The following is an 18477-nucleotide window of genomic DNA, read 5'->3' as shown; positions in this document are numbered from 1 at the left end:
AAAATGCACAGATGCACATCCAGCACAGGGTTCTGACCAATCTATAACACTAATTAATTATCCAATGGACACACCAGCCTTTGTGTGTCCCTTTGGAGCTTCTCCAAGGGTTTTGGCCCTTCTATCCTGCTTTGACTACAAGATCTCTTCCCAAACAAGAAGTCCTTGCTAAAACCTCCTCCTTGAAAAGAATGTTACAGAGAATTTCAAGGATGTGGCACAAACTGGCACCTGCTGCCTCAGGGGTGAGAAATGATACAGCTACAGTAAAATGTGCAATATATAAAAACCTCGAGGATCTTCAGGCACCATCTCCCCCCTTTTAGAGGCTTGGCAAGATTCTATCTTGTCTAGTCTTAAACTACAAAGATGAGCAACTACTACAACACTGAACCACACAACAAGCCATTCTGCAGGCACTAATATAATAAAATATGTTAAGGATCTTCAGGCATCAGGGGCAGGGGAAGTTCAGCTGGAAGAAGTTCCATCAGAGCCTAAGAACGTCTTCTGTGTCCCCAGGGCTGTGCCTTTACTCAGCCCAAGGGTGTGGACACTCTGGGTCTGTGGTGCTCCCAGCAGGACAAGGAACATCATCCCATCCCATCCCATCCCATACCATCCCATCTCATCCCACCCCACCCCATCCCATCCCATCCCATCCCATCCCATCCCATCCCACCCCACCCCACCCCATCCCACCCCATCCCATCTGCTCTCCCAGTCTAGCAGGACAAGGAACATCCCATCCCATCCCACCTCATCCCATCCCATCCCATCCCATCCCATCCCATCCCATCCCATCCCATCCCATCCCATCCCATCCCACCCCATCCCAGCTGCTCTCCCAGTCTAGAAGGACAAGGAACATCCCATCCCATCCACTCTCCCAGTCTAGCAGGACAAGGAACATCCCATCCCATCCCACCCCATCCCACCCCATCCCATCCCACCCCATCCCACCCCACCATCCCATCCCATCCTACCCCACCCCATCCCATCCCATCCTACCCCACCCCATCCCATCCCATCCCATCCCATCCCATCCCATCCCATCCCATCCCATCCCACCCCATCCCAGCTGCTCTCCCAGTCTAGCAGGACAAGGAACATCCCATCCCATCCCACCCCATCCCACCCCATCCCATCCCACCCCATCCCACCCCACCATCCCATCCCATCCTACCCCACCCCATCCCATCCCATCCTACCCCACCCCATCCCATCCCATCCCATCCCGTCCCATCCCATCCTATCCCACCCCACCCCATCATCCCATCCCATCCCACCCCACCCCATCCCAGCTGCTCTCCCAGTCTAGCAGGACAAGGAACTTCCCATCCCATCCCATCCCATCCCATCCCATCCCATCCCATCCCACCCCACCCCATCCCAGCTGCTCTCCCAGTCTAGCAGGACAAGGAACATCCCATCCCATCCCATCCCATCCCATCCCATTCCATCCCATCCCATCTGCTCTCCCAGTCTAGCAGGACAAGGAACATCCCATCCCATCCCACCCCATCCCACCCCATCCCACCCCATCCCATCCCACCCCATCCCATCCCAGCTGCTCTCCCAGTCTAGAAGGACAAGGAACATCCCATCCCATCCCATCCCATCTGCTCTCCCAGTCTAGCAGGACAAGGAACATCCCATCCCATCCCACCCCATCCCACCCCATCCCATCCCACCCCACCCCATCCCACCCCACCATCCCATCCCATCCTACCCCACCCCATCCCATCCCATCCCGTCCCATCCCATCCTATCCCACCCCACCCCACCATCCCATCCCATCCTACCCCACCCCATCCCATCCCATCCCGTCCCATCCCATCCGCTCCCACCCCACCCCACCATCCCATCCCATCCCACCCCACCCCATCCCAGCTGCTCTCCCAGTCTAGCAGGACAAGGAACATCCCATCCCATCCCGTCCCATCCCATCCTATCCCACCCCATCCCACCATCCCATCCCATCCCACCCCACCCCATCCCAGCTGCTCTCCCAGTCTAGCAGGACAAGGAACATCCCATCCCATCCCATCCCATCCCATCCCACCCCATCCCATCCCATCCCAGCTGCTCTCCCAGTCTAGCAGGACAAGGAACATCCCATCCCATCCCATCCCATCCCATCCCATCCCATCCCATCCCATCCCACCCCATCCCATCCCATCCCATCCCATCCCACCCCATCCCATCCCAGCTGCTCTCCCAGCCCCTTCCCAAATCTGCCTCTCTCCACTCTCACCACCCCAAGGGCAGCAGTTCAGAGCCAGCCCAGCTCCTGTCAAACCACACCAGGTGCCCTTCCCGGGCTGGCATCACTCCCCTGTTCCCACCCCTGCCCTTCCAACCTGCTCACACTTCACCTCTGACCCCCTGAGATTATCCTGCCCTTGGAAGCAGAATTTCCACTCCCTGGGCTGGGAACAGACCACCACATGCAGGAGTTCCACTCAAATTCCAGCCACTTTACACAGGAAGCAACGGCTCCAAGAGGCTGCAAAGGGCATTTTCCCCACACCTCCTCCTCATCCAGCTGAAAGTGGGAAAAACTTCACTGAGAAGTGACAACTGGGCCGAATAGTTGGGGATTTGAGGTGAATTAAATCGGCTTTTCAAGGCTTAGGAATGCAGATAACCCCTATTGTTCGGCCTGGTTTATATTCTTTTCCTTTCTCTTCCCAGTGCAGGGCTTTGGTTTCAAACCAGCCTCTTTGTTCACAAAGGAAAAAAGGGGTGGGGTGGGATGGGGTGGGATGGGATGGGATGGGATGGGATGGGATGGGGTGGGATGGGATGGGATGGGATGGGATGGGATGGGATGGGATGGGGTGGGGTGGTGGGGTGGGGTGGGGTGGGATGGGATGGGATGGGATGGGATGGGACGGGATGGGGTGGTGGGGTGGGGTGGGATGGGATGGGATGGGATGGGGTGGGATGGGATGGGATGGGACGGGATGGGGTGGTGGGGTGGGGTGGGGTGGGGTGGGATGGGATGGGATGGGATGGGATGGGATGGGGTGGTGGGGTGGGGTGGGGTGGGATGGGATGGGATGGGATGGGATGGGGTGGTGGGGTGGGGTGGGGTGGGATGGGATGGGACGGGACGGGATGGGGTGGGGTGGGGTGGGGTGGGATGGGGTGGGGTGGGATGGGATGGGATGGGATGGGATGGGATGGGATGGGGTGGTGGGGTGGGGTGGGATGGGACGGGATGGGGTGGTGGGGTGGGGTGGGATGGGATGGGATGGGATGGGGTGGTGGGGTGGGGTGGGATGGGATGGGATGGGATGGGATGGGATGGGATGGGATGGGATGGGATGGGATGGGGTGAGATGGGATGGGATGGTGTGGGGTGGGGTGGGGTGGGATGGGATGTCCAGAACAAAGGAGGTCAGGCAGGGGTGGGAAGGCAGGAGAAGGGGAGGCCTCTTGTCTTCTCTGTCACAAACAATCAGACCCTGCAGGGCATTCAGTTCTCCAAACTGTGGCTTTGAGGGGGTTTGCTGAACAAATATCAGCAGTGGCTGTTTGGAAAGTGGCTCCTGTGATGACAGGAACAGCCTCTCCCTGGGAATTCCATTTTCCAGAGGGTGCATTCCCTGCCCCGGGGCTGCAGCAGACGAAGGGCTGGTAGTTTGAAAGAGGAAGCCCCTTCCTGCTGAACAGCAGCAGGAATATTAATGCTTAGGAATGCCCCAGTGTGGAGAGGGGGGCAAGAGAAAAAAGGAAAGTGCTATGCAAAAATCTACTGAAATTTAAATCCCCAAAATTCAGCCCCAAGATGCCCAAAAATCCCCCTAAAATCCCCCTCCAAATGACCCCAAATTCCCCCAAAATGCCCCAAATCCCCCATTCTAAAATCACCATTTTCACTCCCAAAACTTCCAGAAATTCACCCAAAATTCAGCCCCAAAATGACTCAAATCCCTCCAAAAATCCACCCCAAAATCCCCCCCAAAATGCCCAAAAATCCACCCCAAAAATCCCCTCCAAATGACCCCAAATTCCCCCAAAATGCCCCAAATCCCCCATTCTAAAATCACCATTTTCACTCCCAAAACTTCCAGAAATTCACCCAAAATACCTCCAAAAATTCACCCCAAAATGCCCCCAAAATTCAGCCCCAAAATACCTCCAAAAATCACCCCGAAAATCCCCCCAAAATTCAGCCCCAAAATGACTCAAATCCCTCTAAAAATCCACCCCAAAATCCCCCCCAAAATGCCCAAAAATCCACCCCAAAAATCCCCCTCCAAATGACCCCAAATTCCCCCCAAATGCCCCAAATCCCCCATTCTAAAATCACCATTTTCACTCCCAAAACTTCCAGAAATTCACCCAAAATTCGGCCCCAAAATCCCCCAAAAATCCCCCAAAAATTCACCCAAAATTCACCCAAAATTCGGCCCCCAAAGCCCCCAAAAATCATCCCCCAAAACCCTTCAAAATTCAGCCCCAAAATGACTCAAATCCCCCCAAAAATCCACCCCTAAAACCGCCCAAAATTCACCCAAAATTCAGCCCCCAATGCCCCAAAATCCCCCCAAAATCCCCCCCAAAAATCCCCCAAAAATTCACCCAAAATTCGGCCCCCAAAGCTCCCAAAAATCATCCCCCAAAACCCTTCAAAGTTCACCCCCAAAAATCCACCCCTAAAACCGCCCAAAATTCAGCCAAAATTCAGCCCCCAAATGCCCCAAAATCCCCCCAAAATGCCCCAAAATCCACTCCAAAATCCCCCCAAAATGCCTCCAAATATCCACCCCAAAATCCCCCCCAAATCCAGCCCCCAAATGCCCCAAAATCCCCCCAAAATTCAGCCCCAAAATGCCCCAAAATTCCCCCAAAATTCAGCCCCCAAATGCCCCCAAATCCCCCCAAAATTCAGCCCCCAAATGCCCCAAAATCCCCCCAAAATGCCCCCAAATGCCCCAAAATCCCTCCAAAATTCAGCCCCAAAATCCCCCCAAAATGCCCCCAAATGCCCCAAAATACCTCCAAAATTCAGCCCCAAAATCCCCCCAAAATTCAGCCCCAAAATCCCCCCCAAAAATCCCCCAAAATCCCCCCAAATTCCCCCCCAAACTGACCCAAACCCCCCTTAGGTCCCGCCCTCGTTTGATCCCAGCCATGCCCATCTGTCCGCTGCCCCTTTGGGAGGGAGGGATAAATCCCAGAGGGAAACGATCCAGCCCTGCAGCTCCAGGAACACGCAGGAGCCTGGAGTGGCTGGAATTCCTCCTGCCCTGGGATTTGGGAGGGAATCCTCACACCCCGGGCAGGAAAGGGGCTCCTTTGAACAGCTCTGCTTTGCCCCCCGCACTCCCATGACCCTGGAGGAATCCAATAAACCAGTTTACAGCCGCGGCCCTGGTGCGGAGCAGGGTGCGATGGGAACCTGGAGCAGAGATTAGTTAAAGGGAAACAGGGAAACCAATGAGCGAGGAGGGGCAGAGGGGGAAGGGTGTTCGTTTAATCGCTCTCTGCTTGGCAGGAGAAGCCAACCACGGAGCCAGGGCACCTGCCCAGGGGCACACAGATCCCGGGGGCACACAGATCCCAGGGACACACAGATCCCGGGGGCACAGATCCCTGGGAATCTCCTCTCCCAGCAGGACACAGATCCCTGGGGCACACAGATCCCAGGGGCACACAGATCCCAGGGGTGCACAGATCCCTGGGGCACACAGATCCCTGGGAATCTCCTCTCCCAGCAGGACACAGATCCCTGGGGCACAGATCCCTGGGAATCTCCTCTCCCAGCAGGACACAGATCCCTGGGGCACACAGATCCCAGGGACACACAGATCCCTGGGCACACAGATCCCAGGGGCACACAGATCCCGGGGGCACAGATCCCTGGGAATCTCCTCTACCAGCAGGACACAGATCCCAGGGGCACACAGATCCCTGGGAATCTCCTCTCCCAGCAGGAACACAGGACACAGCCAGGAGCCAGGGAAGCTGCCCAGGGGCACACAGATCCCAGGGGCACACAAATCCCAGGAGAACACAGATCCCAGGAGAACACAGATCCCAGGGGCACACAGATCCCTGTAGCACACAGACCCCTGTGGCACACAGACCCCTGTGGCACACAGATCCCTGTGGCGCACAGATCCCAGGGGCGCACAGATCCCAGGGACACACAGATCCCTGGGGCACACGGATCCCAGGGGCACACAGATCCCGGGGGCACATATCCCTGGGAATCTCCTCTCCCAGCAGGAACATAGGACACAGCCAAGAGCCATGGAAGCTGCCCAGGGGCACACAGATCCCTTGGGCACACAGATCCCTGGGAATCTCCTGTGCCAGCAGAACACAGGTTGGAGCCAGGAGCCAGGGAAGCTGCCCAGGGGTGCACAGATCCCTGTGGCACACAGATCCCAGGGACACACAGATCCCAGGGGTGCACAGATCCAAGAGACACACAGATCCCAGAGGCACACAGATCCCTGGGGCACACAGATCCCTGGGAATCTCCTGTGCCAGCAGAACAGAAGTTGGAGCCAGGAGCCAGGGAAGCTGCCCAGGGGCACACAGATCCCTGGGCACACAGATCCCTGGGGCACACAGATCCCTGGGGCACACGGATCCCAGGGGCACACAGATCCCGGGGGCACAGATCCCTGGGAATCTCCTCTCCCAGCAGGACACAGATTCCTGGGGCACACAGATCCCTGGGAATCTCCTGTGCCAGCAGAACACAGGTTGGAGCCAGGAGCCAGGGAAGCTGCCCAGGGGCACACGGATCCCAGGGGTGCACAGATCCCTGGGAATCTCCTGTGCCAGCAGAACACAGGTTGGAGCCAGGAGCCAGGGAAGCTGCCCAGGGGCACACAGATCCCAGGGGCACACAGATCCCGGGGGCACACAGATCCCGGGGGCACACAGATCCCAGGGGTGCACAGATCCCAGGGGTGCACAGATCCCAGGAGAACACAGATCCCAGTGGCACACAGATCCCTGGGATCTCCTGTCCCAGCAGGACACAGATCACAGCCAGGAGCCAGGGAAGATGCCCAGGGGCACACAGATCCCAGGGACACACAGATCCCTTGGACTCTCCTCTCCCAGCAGGAACACAGGGCACAGCCAGGAGCCAGGGAAGCTGCCCAGTGGCACACAGATCCCAGGGGTGCACAGATCCCAGGGGCGCACAGATCCCAGGGACACACAGATCCCAGGGACACACAGATCCCAGGGGTGCACAGATCCCAGGGACACACAGATCCCTGTGGCACACAGATCCCAGGGGTACACAGATCCCTGTGGCACACAGATCCCAGGAGAACACAGATCCAAGAGACACACAGATCCCAGGGGCACACAGATCCCTGGGGCACACAGATCCCAGAGACACACAGATCCCAGGGGTGCACAGATCCCTGGGGCACACAGATCCCGGGGGCACACAGATCCCTGGAATCTCCTGTCCCAGCAGAACACAGGTTGGAGCCAGGAGCCAGGGAAGCTGCCCAGGGGCACACAGATCCCAGGGACACACAGATCCCTGGGGCTCTCCTCTCCCAGCAGGAACACAGGGCACAGCCAAGAGCCAGGGAAGCTGCCCAGTGGCACACAGATCCCTGGGGCACACAGATCCCTGGGATCTCCTGTCCCAGCAGGAACACGGGGCACAGCCAGGAGCCATGGAAGATGCCCAGGGGCACACAGATCCCTGGGGCACACAGATCCCTGGGCCACACAGATCCCTGGAATCTCCTCTCCCAGCAGGAACACAGGGCACAGCCAAGAGCCAGGGAAGCTGCCCAGTGGCACACAGATCCCTGGGGCACACAGATCCCTGGAATCTCCTCTCCCAGCAGGAACACAGGTTGGAGCTAGGGAAGCTGCCAAGGGGCACACAGATCCCAGGGACACACAGATCCCAGGGGTGCAGAGATCCCAGGGGCGCACAGATCCCAGGGGTGCACAGATCCCAGGGGCACACAGATCCCAGGGGCGCACAGATCCCAGGGGTGCACAGATCCCAGGGGCACACAGATCCCTGGAATCTCCTCTCGCAGCAGGAACACAGGACACAGCCAAGAGCCAGGGAAGCTGCCCAGGGTCACACAGATCCCAGGGGTGCACAGGTCCCTGGGAATCTCCTGTCCCAGCAGGACACAGATCACAGCCAGGAGCCAGGGCACCTGGCAAGGGGCACACAGATCCCTGGGAATCTCCTCTCCCAGAAGGAACACGGGGCACAGCCAGGAGCCAGGGAAGCTGCCCAGGGGCACACAGATCCCTGGGATCTCCTGTCCCAGAAGGAACACGGGGCACAGCCAGGAGCCAGGGAAGCTGCCCATGGGCACACAGATCCCTGGGATCTCCTGTCCCAGCAGGACACAGGTCACAGCCAGGAGCCAGGGAGTCACTGGCAATCACGGACACCAGGGCGGTTTCTCCGGCTGCAAACAGGATCCCAGGCCACCCCTCCACAGCAGGAGGCATCTGAGCACTCCCTGGCATCACCCCTGCAGGGCACCCCCAGCACAGCCTGGCACCAACAGGGGTGTCACAGCACCGCAGAACGCCAGGATGTGGGGTGGGAAGGCACCTTAAGCTCATCTCGTTCACCTCCCACCAGCCCAGGCTGCTCCAAGCCCTGTCCAACCTGGCCTTGGGCACTGCCAGGGATGGGGCAGCACAACTTCCCTGGGCAACCTGTTCCAAAACCTCCCCACCTTCCCATGGAAGAATTTTTCCCGATGTCCAACCTAAAGCCCGAGCCGAGCGCCAGGACAGACCCCGCTCCAAGCCGCTAATTCCGCATTAAATACCTGGCGAGTTACCAAGCAACAAGTGGGCGCAGGCACCTAAAAATACTCGCGGATCCTCCTCCCCTAAGCCGGGGCTGCCCTACCTGCCCTGCTCGGGTGTCCCGTCCGGGGCCCGGGGCGGCTCCGGCTGCGCTCCCGGTGCGGGTCCCGGTTCGGTCCCGGTCCCGGTGCGGGTCCCGGTCCTGGTGCGGTCCCGGTCCCGGTGCGGGTCCCGGTCCTGGTGCGGTCCCGGTCCCGGGGCTCCGCCGGGATTCGCCGAGCGCTCGCAGCTCCTCTGCGGCTCCTGCCAAGTTCCTCCCCGGCCTCGCCGCTCCTCCTCCCGCAGGTGCCTCCTCCTCTCTCCCTCCTCCTTCTCTCCTTTCCTCCTCCCTCCTTTCCTCCCCCCTCCCTCCTTGCCCGGCTCCCGCTGCGCCCCCGCGCTCGCTCCGCTCCCTCCTCCCGGTGCCTCCCGGGCGGGCAGAGGATGCGCAGGGAGGGAGGGAGGGATGGAGGGATGGGGGGATGGAGGGATGGGATGGAGGGATGGGGGGATGGAGGGATGGAGGGATGGGGGGATGGAGGGATGGGATGGAGGGATGGGATGGAGGGATGGGGGGATGGAGGGACGGGGGACTGGGGATGGAGGGACGGGGGATGGAGGGACGGGAGATGGAGGGACGGGGGATGGAGGGACGGGGGATTGGGGATGGAGGGACAGGGGGATGGAGGGATGGGGGATTGGGGATGGATGGAGGGATGGGGCTTTGGGGATGGAGGGATGGATGGATGGAGGGATGGGGGTTTTAGGATGGAGGGATGGGGGATGGAGGGATGAAGGATGGAAGGATGGGGGATGGAAGGATGGGGGGACAGAGGGATGGAGGGATGAGGGATGGGGGGATGAGGGGATGTGGGGACTGGTGGATGGATGGATGGATGGATGGATGGATGGATGGAAGGATGGAGGGATGGAAGGATGGAGGGATGGGGGGATGGAAGGATTGGAGGGATGGGATGGAGGGATGGAGGGAGGGGATGGGGGGATGGAGGGATGGGATGGAGGGATGGGGGGATGGAGGGATGGGGGGATGGAGGGATGGGATGGAGGGATGGGGGGATGGAGGGATGGGGGGATGGAGGGATGGAGGGATGGGGGGATGGAAGGATTGGAGGGATGGGATGGAGGGATGGAGGGAGGGGATGGAGGGATGGGGGGATGGGATGGAGGGATGGGGGGATGGAGGGATGGGATGGAGGGATGGGATGGAGGGATGGAGGGAGGGGATGGAGGGATGGAGGGATGGGGGGATGGGATGGAGGGATGGGGGGATGGAGGGATGGGATGGAGGGATGGGGGGATGGAGGGATGGGATGGAGGGAGGGGATGGAGGGATGGGGGGATGGAGGGATGGGATGGAGGGATGGGGGGATGGAGGGATGGGATGGAGGGATGGAGGGATGGGGGGATGGAGGGATGGGGACATGGGGTGGGGTAGGGGGGCAGCACCCGGTGCATCTGTGGGAAGTTTATGGATAGAAATATAAATGAAGCAAAGCCTAAAACTCTAAAAATAATAACTATTAGAAAACTAAATTAATGAATGGATTAATGGACAGATAAAGAAAAGTATCAATATAAACAAAGGTTGGTCTAATGCACTGATCACAGCACTGAAAACCAACTCCACTCCACATTCTCCTGGAGCTGTGCTGGTTAAAAGCCAAGCAGAAGGACAGGGAGCCTTTCAGAGTGACCCAGATCCAGCCCAGGTCCATGCCAGCTGTGCCAGGGCAGGGACACCACGGCCTGAGCTCACCCCCTGTGCTGCCACCCCTGCCAAGGAGGGCAGGAAGCCTCAGCCAGGCCTTTGGCAGTGCCACTGCAGCTGTGGCATCACCTGCATTTATCACCTGGGCACTCAGCTGTGCCCTGTGCTTGGGGCAGGCTGAGCCCCTGGGATCTCCAGCCCAGGAACTGCTGGCACACACTGGCACACACTGGCACACCCTTTGTGGGCTCAGCAGAGGAAGGGGCACAACCTCAGGGTCACAGAGGGATTAAGGAGGAATTTGGGACTCCATCTGCAGAAACCTCCATGATCAGGGGGGAAACTTTTCTTTCAGGGCTCAGCTTTCTCCTCAGGCAAATGTGCCCCTTCCAGAGCTGGTTGGTGACTCCCAGCTCCTGTTTCCAGCTCCTCATGGCACTTGGTGCCCATTGCTGGACTTGTTTTCACTGGCACAGCCTGTCTGAGCTCAGCAGCCAAGCAGGACTCCCAAATCCGCTTCTCTGCACAATTCCAGGCACAAAACCTTCTCCCTGACACCAACTCCCCATGCCAGGGATGTTCTCCCTATCCAGCCCAGCCATAAAAGGTGGGAAATCCCTCCCAAAATGGGGAAATGAGCACACCAAAAACATGGAAAATGCACATCCCAAACAGCATCCAAGAGTGCAGAGCAGATAAAAGGTGGGAAATCCTCCCCAAAATGAGCACACCAAAAACATGGAAAATGCACTTCCATTCCCAAACAGCATCCAGAGCAGGTAAAAGGTGGGAAATCCTCCCCAAAAATGGGGAAATGAGCACACCAAAAACATGGAAAATGCACTTCCCAAACAGCACCCAGAGAGATAAAAGAAGGGAAATCCTTTCCAAAATGGGGAAATGAGCACACCAAAGTCAGGCTATTCCAAATGTCCACGGAATTCCAAACAGCACCAGTAAGGCAGAGCAGATAAAAGGTGGGAAATCCTCCCCAAATGGGGAAATGAACACACCAAAGTCATGGAAAATGCACTTCCCAAACAGCACCAGGAATGCAGAGCAGATAAAAGGTGGGAAATCCTCCCCAAATGGGGAAATGAGCACACCAAAAACATGGAAAATGCACTTCCCAAACAGCACCCAGAGAGATAAAAGAAGGGAAATCCTTTCCAAAATGGGGAAATGAGCACACCAAAGTCAGGCTATTCCAAATGTCCAAGGAATTCCAAACAGCACCAGTAAGGCAGAGCAGATAAAAGGTGGGAAATCCTCCCCAAAATGGGGAAATGAACACACCAAAGTCATGGAAAATGCACTTCCATTCCCAAACAGCATCCAAGAGTGTAGAGCAGATAAAAGGTGGGAAATCCTCCCCAAAATGAGCACACCAAAAACATGGAAAATGCACTTCCATTCCCAAACAGCATCAAAGAATGCAGAGCAGGTAAAAGGTGGGAAATCCTTTCCAAAATTAGCACACCAAAGCCAGGCTATTCCAAATGTCCAAGGAATTCCAAACAGCCCCAGGAGGGCAGAGCAGAATGAGCTCCCCAGAACTGTCAGGATGTGTCACATCTCTGAACATCCCTTTTTCCCCCTTTTTCATTCAGGCCAGGCTTGGTTAGGAAGGACCCTCCAAACCTGACCCCTGTGGTGCCAAACTGCTCCATGCCCACCCAAACTAAGGCCAGGGGGTCCCAATCCCGTTTGTGCTGGATGGAAAAGCTGCACCCCAATAAGCCAGAACTGCCCCAGCTGCAGAGTTGGGTCTCCCTTTGCAGTCCCAGGAGGGGTTTGATTCCCTGGGGTACAAACACCTTTGCCCCCCACCCTGCACTTTGTTGGCTGTGAAGGAACATCCCTAATCCTCGTTTGGTTGGAAAATCCTTTCCCTTGAGGAAGGAAACCTGAGCCATGTGGCTCTTCTGCACCTGCACAGAACTGGGGGGGCCTCCTGCTGCTTCTGAAGATAAGAAAATAATAATAAAATCATCATCAGTGATCACTTGCTGCTCCTCATTTCTCTCACCACACGATTTTAAGCCACTAATTTTTATTTATTAAGCAAGTGCAAGAGGTGCATCCTCCACAAAAAAAAACAAAACCAAAAACTCCCCATAAAAACAACAAAAAAAAGAAAAAAAACCAACAAAAAAACTACAAAAAACCCAACAAAAAAACTAAAAAAAACCAACAAAAAACTAAAAAAAAACCCAACAAAAAATAAAAAAAAAACAACAAAAAACCAAAAAAACCCAACAAAAAACTAAAAAAACCAACAAAAAACTAAAAAACCCAAAAAACTAAAAAAACCAACAAAAAATTAAAAAAAACTAAAAAAAACCTAAAAAAACCCAACAAAAACTAAAAAAAACAACAAAAAAACTAAAAAAACCAACAAAAAACCTAAAAAAACCCCAACAAAAACTAAAAAAACCAAAAAACTACAAAAAAAACCAACAAAAAAACTAAAAAAAACCAACAAAAAAACAAAAAAAAACAACAAAAAACTAAAAAAAAACCCCAAAAAACTAAAAAAACCCAAAAAAACTAAAAAACCCAAAAAATTAAAAAAAAAACAACAAAAAACTAAAAAAACCCAAAACCTAAAAAAAACAACAAAAAACCTAAAAAACCCAACAAAAAACCTAAAAAAACAACAAAAAAACTAAAAAAAACCCAACAAAAAACTAAAAAATAACAACAAAAAAACTACAAAAAAAACCAACAAAAAAACTAAAAAAAACCAACAAAAAACCTAAAAAAACAACAAAAAACTACAAAAAAACCAACCAAAAAACTAAAAAAAACCAACAAAAAACTAAAAAAAACCAACAAAAAACTAAAAAAAACCACCAACAAAAAAACTAAAAAAGACCAAGAAAAACTAAAAAAAAAAAACAAAAAAACTAAAAAAAACCAACAAAAAACTAAAAAATACCCAAAAAAACTACAAAAAAAACCAACAAAAAAACTAAAAAAAACCCAACAAAAAACTAAAAAAAACCAACAAAAAACCCCCAAGAGAGCAGCACATCATGCAAGAGGTTTCCATGGAATACCTTAAACAGCTGGGATTGGATTCCCAGAGGTGAGACCAGCCCAGGTCTGACATCCAGGATCTCATGGACAGGGACACCTCCCACCAGCCAGGTCTGACACCCAGGATCTCATGGCACGGGGGTGGAATCATCAAATCTCAGGATGGGACCTTAAAGCCCATCCAGTGTCACCCCTGCCATGGACAGGGACACCTCCCACCAGCCAGGTCTGACATCCAGGATCTCATGGACAGGGACACCTCCCACCAGCCAGGTCTGACATCCAGGATCTCATGGCACGGGGTTGAAATCATCAAATCCCAGGATGGGACATGAGAGCCCATCCAGTGCCACCCCTGTCATGGACAGGGACACCTCATTCCATGCCTGAGCACTCTCTCTGCAAAGAATTTCTTTCTGCTCTCCAACTTCCATTTCCCCTGGCAGAGCTTGAGCCCATCGTGCCCCCTTGTCCTATTGCTGAGTGCCTGGGAGAAGAGACCAACCCCCACCTGGCCACAACTTCCCTTCACTCAGGGGGTGGCCAAGCAAGGCCTGTCACATGCAGAGTTCTGGAGACATCCACACCCTCCTTTGCACCTCAGCACTGCAGAGGAGCCCAGGTAGTGCCCTCTGAAGGTGCTTCAGTGGCCTGTGTGTCCAACAGCCAGAGATCACAGAATCACAGAATCAGTTGGGTTGGAAGAGACCTCTGAGATCACCAATCCAACCCTTGATCCAACCCTACTGTGATCACCAGCCCATGGCACAGAGTGCCACAGTGATCACAGTGGGGTTGGATCAAGACATGGTTGGATCAAGCCATGGTGGATTCTCACTCAGTGCCACGTCCAACCTCACCACCCCCTCTCTGGGCAGCCCATTCCAATCCCTGAGCACTCTCTCTGCAAAGAATTTCTTTCTGCTCTCCAACTTCAATTTACCCTGGCAGAGCTTGAGCCCATCGTGCCCCCTTGTCCTATTGCTGAGTGCCTGGGAGAAGAGACCAACCCCCAGCTGGCCACAACTTCCCTTCAGGCAGTTCCAGACAGTGCTGAGGTCACCTCTGAGCCTCCTCTTCTCCAGCCTGAACACCCCCAGCTCCCTCAGCCTCTCCTCCTGGTGTCACACAGACACTTTCTGGCAGATGGACCATCACTGATCCGTGTGGGATGGAATCAGAGCCCCTTCTTTGTGCACAGAGAGGGGATTCGGTGGCTGCTCATCCTTTGGGAACTTCCAGGATCAGCTTTCCTGCACTGGCATGACCTCCATAAATCCACATGTGCCCAGGGCAGCAGAGACCAGAGCTGTGCCATCACCTGAGATCAGCTCAGTTGGTTAAAACTTGGTTGTTATTACAAGGTCATGGGTTCAATCCCCTGTGTGGGCCATTGACTGAAGAGTTGGACTCGATGGTCCTTGTGGGTCCCTTCCAGCTCAGAATAGTCTGGGATTCTGGGATTAAAGGGGGAACTGCCAGGGCAGCAAATACCCCCCTGATCCCAAAGGGCACTGCAGCAGAAGGAGGGAGAGGACCCCAGACCTCAGGTATCTCTTCCACCTTCTCTTAAAAAAAATCATCACATCAATAATGGGAAAACATGGTGAAAATCATGGATTTTCTGAGAGCTGTGCCAAGGCTGCAAAGACAACGTGATGGACAAGGCTGGGGGTCCTCAGAACTCACAGGGGGTCTCAGGTTGGCTAAAACTTGGTTGCAACAATGCCAAGGTCATGGGTTCAATCCCCTGTGTGGGCCATTGACTGAAGAGTTGGACTGGATGGTCCTTGAGGGTCCCTTCCAACTCTGAATAATCTGGGATCTCTTTCTTGCAATACCTCAAGTTAAAGCTGCCTCAAAGTCCTTCCAAGCCACAACTTCTCTCCCACACTAATTTACAGAATTATTCAGGAGAAAAGCAGAGGAAAAGCAGAGCAGAACAAACTCCCTCCTCTTGCCAGGATTTCAAAGCTTTCAGCACAACTGCAGAGTTTTGCTCCAGCCAACTATTATTAGAGTGGAGTCCCATTTTGACAGAGCTTGTGAGAAAAGGAACAAACATGAAGTTTAAAAATAACAACCCACCCCCCAACCTGAATAAGGGGAGAGTGAGAAAGCAGCAGAGAACATGTGAAAAGGAAGTTGGCCTTATTAATAGCACATTGATGCCTCCAACACCCCTGCACTGAGCCAAGTTTCACCCCTTGCCTTCACACTGCTCATCCTGTTTTGGTGGATCCAACAACTCCAAGCCCCAAATATCAGGAATACTTCCATAAAAAACAACCACACAGCTCCTTCTTACCTGAACAGATCACAGGTCTGGGTAGTTGTTTCTGAGCTGTGCATGGAGCCAAACACCACCCTTGCTCCTCTTCTTTTCCAGCTAAAATTCCCAAGGAACAAGGCCAAGACTCACCACTGAATCACCTGTCAAAGTGTGAGATGCCCTAAAGCTGCTGGTTGTGAGTCCAGCTCCTTCCAGACCCCTCAGTGACCACACACAGGGATGTTCTCTCCTCTCTCCTGGTGTTCCAGGCACTTCCCAGTGCTGGTTTTACACCAGTAGCGCCTCCCAGTGGGGCTGGAGGATAAACTGGGATGGAGCAGAGGATGCTCCTCCACTGCCAGGGCTCTGCTGCTTCCCCTGGGACACTCAGAGCTGCCAAAGGAACCCTCTGCCCCCATCAGGAGGGGTGGGGTGGCCTGGTTGGAGATTTTGGCACAAACTGTGTGTGATCTCTCTCATCATTCCAGCAGACTCAGCTATGCCAGGAAAAACCTGGATGTAAAGTTGGTGGGGAGCTGGAGACAGAGCTCCTTCCCTGACCCCTCACCTGGGCCCTCCTGGGATGGCACAGAGGGGCCAAAAGGTCACCAGAGCCACCAGCTGGTGCCACCAGCCAACACCCCTGTGCCCTGCAAAGCCCTGGCCTGGCACACATGGCACTTGTGGGGGCTGGGAGGGCTCCAGCAGGGCTTGGAAAGGGGAGAAAAGTCCCTTTTGACTTTAGCTGGAAAAGAAAGGAAGATCTGACCAAACCAGCAGAACCAAAGTGTATCTTCACCTCCTTCCCAGGTCCCTAAACCTGCAGTGCCTTTTTTAAATCACAGAATGGATTGGGTTGGAAAAGACCTCCAAGATCATCAAGTCCAACCCTTGGTCCAGCTCCAGTCCCTTTACCAGATCATGGCACTCAGTGCCACGGCCAAGCTCAGCTGAAAAACCTCCAGGGATGGGGAATCCACCCCCTCTCTGGGCAGCCCATTCCAATCCCTGAGCACTCTCTCTGCAAAGAATTTCTTTCTGCTCTCCAACTTCAATTTCCCCTGGCAGAGCTTGAGCCCATCATGCCCCCTTGTCCTATTGCTGAGTGCCTGGGAGAAGAGACCAACCCCCAGCTGGCCACAACTTCCCTTCACTCAGGGGGTGGCCAAGCAAGGCCTGTCACATGCAGAGTTCTGGAGACATCCACACCCTCCTTTGCACCTCAGCACTGCAGAGGAGCCCAGGTAGTGCCCTCTGAAGGTGCTTCAGTGGCCTGTGTGTCCAACAGCCAGAGATCACAGAATCACAGAATCAGCTGGGTTGGAAGAGACCTCTGAGATCATCAATCCAACCCTTGATCCAACCCCACTGTGGTCAAGTGATGCTGTTGTTGGGCGGTTCCCAATCCCACTCAGCCTTCCCAGAGAACACAATCCAGGATTCCAGGCTGGATCCGTTCCAGGCAGGGCAGATGCTGTTCCCAATCCCACCCAGCCTTCCCAGGGATGTGTAATCCAGGATTCCAGACTGGATCTGCTCCCAGGCAGGGCAGGTGCTGCTGCCGTTGGGATGCTCTCAATCCCACCCATCCTTCCTAGGGATGTGTCATCCAGGATCTGGGTCCCAATCCCACTCAGCCTTCCCAGGGAACACAATCCAGGATTTCTGGCTGGGCCTGTTCCCAGGCAGGGCAGATGCTGCTCCCAATCTCACTCAGCCTTCCCAGGGAACACAATCCAGGATTCCAGGCTGGATCTGCTCCCAGGCAGGGCAGATGCTGCTCCCACATCCCACCCAGCCTTCCCAGGGACTGTAATCCAGAATTCCAGGCTGGATCTGCTCCCAGGTAGGGCAGATGCTGCTCCCACATCCCACCCAGCCTTCCCAGGGTGTGCAATCCAGCATTCCAGGCTGGATCTGTTCCCAGGCAGGGCAGATGCTGCTCCCAATCCCACCCAGCCTTCCCAGGGATTTGAAATCCAGGATTCCAGGCTGGATCTGCTCCCAGGCAGGGCAGGTGCTGCTGCTGGGATGCTCTGACATCCCACCCATCCTTCCTAGGGATGTGTAACCAGAATTCCAGGCTGTGTCTGTTCCCAGGCAGGGCAGATGCTGCTCCCAGTCCCACCCAGCCTTCCCAGGGATTTGAAATCCAGAATTCCAGGCTGAATCCGTTCCAGGCAGGGCAGATGCTGCTCCCACATCCCACTCAGCCTTCCCAGGGAACACAATCCAGGATTCCAGGCTGCGTCTGTTCCCAGGTAGGGCAGATGCTGCTCCCACATCCCACACAGCCTTCCCAGGGAGTGTAATCCAGAATTCCAGGAGTGTAATCCAGAATTCCAGGCTGGATCTGTCCCCAGGTAGGGCAGATGCTGCTGCTCCTGAGATGCTCCCACATCCCAATCCAGGATTCCTGCCTGGGTCTGTTCCCAAGCAGGGCAGATGCTGCTCCCACATCCCACCCAGCCTTCCCAGGGAACACAATCCAGGATTCCTGCCTGGGTCTGTTCCCAAGCAAGGCAGATGCTGCTCCCACATCCCACTCAGCCTTCCCAGGGAACACAATCCAGGATTCCTGCCTGGGTCTGTTCCCAAGCAGGGCAGA

General features: G+C 54.9%; 1 protein-coding gene across 3 annotated transcripts in view; it reads right to left on the bottom strand.

Moving 5' to 3' along the window:
* ARHGAP32 (Rho GTPase activating protein 32) overlaps nucleotides 1-18477 on the bottom strand; it is a 97396-nt gene that overhangs the window by 56605 nt on the left and 22314 nt on the right. Inside the window, exon 1 of one of the 3 annotated variants that reach the window (XM_071576110.1) lies at nucleotides 8891-9119. The exons of the other annotated variants lie outside the window; for them this stretch is intronic. The gene's annotated coding sequence lies outside the window, so the exon portion shown is untranslated. Of the gene's footprint in view, nucleotides 1-8890; nucleotides 9120-18477 lie in introns of those variants that run through there. 3 annotated transcript variants of the gene reach the window in all.

This window comes from Pithys albifrons, chromosome 23 (genome assembly GCF_047495875.1).
Source record: "Pithys albifrons albifrons isolate INPA30051 chromosome 23, PitAlb_v1, whole genome shotgun sequence".
Classification (NCBI taxonomy): domain Eukaryota; kingdom Metazoa; phylum Chordata; class Aves; order Passeriformes; family Thamnophilidae; genus Pithys; species Pithys albifrons.
This window is presented reverse-complemented; position numbering and strand designations above follow the sequence as displayed.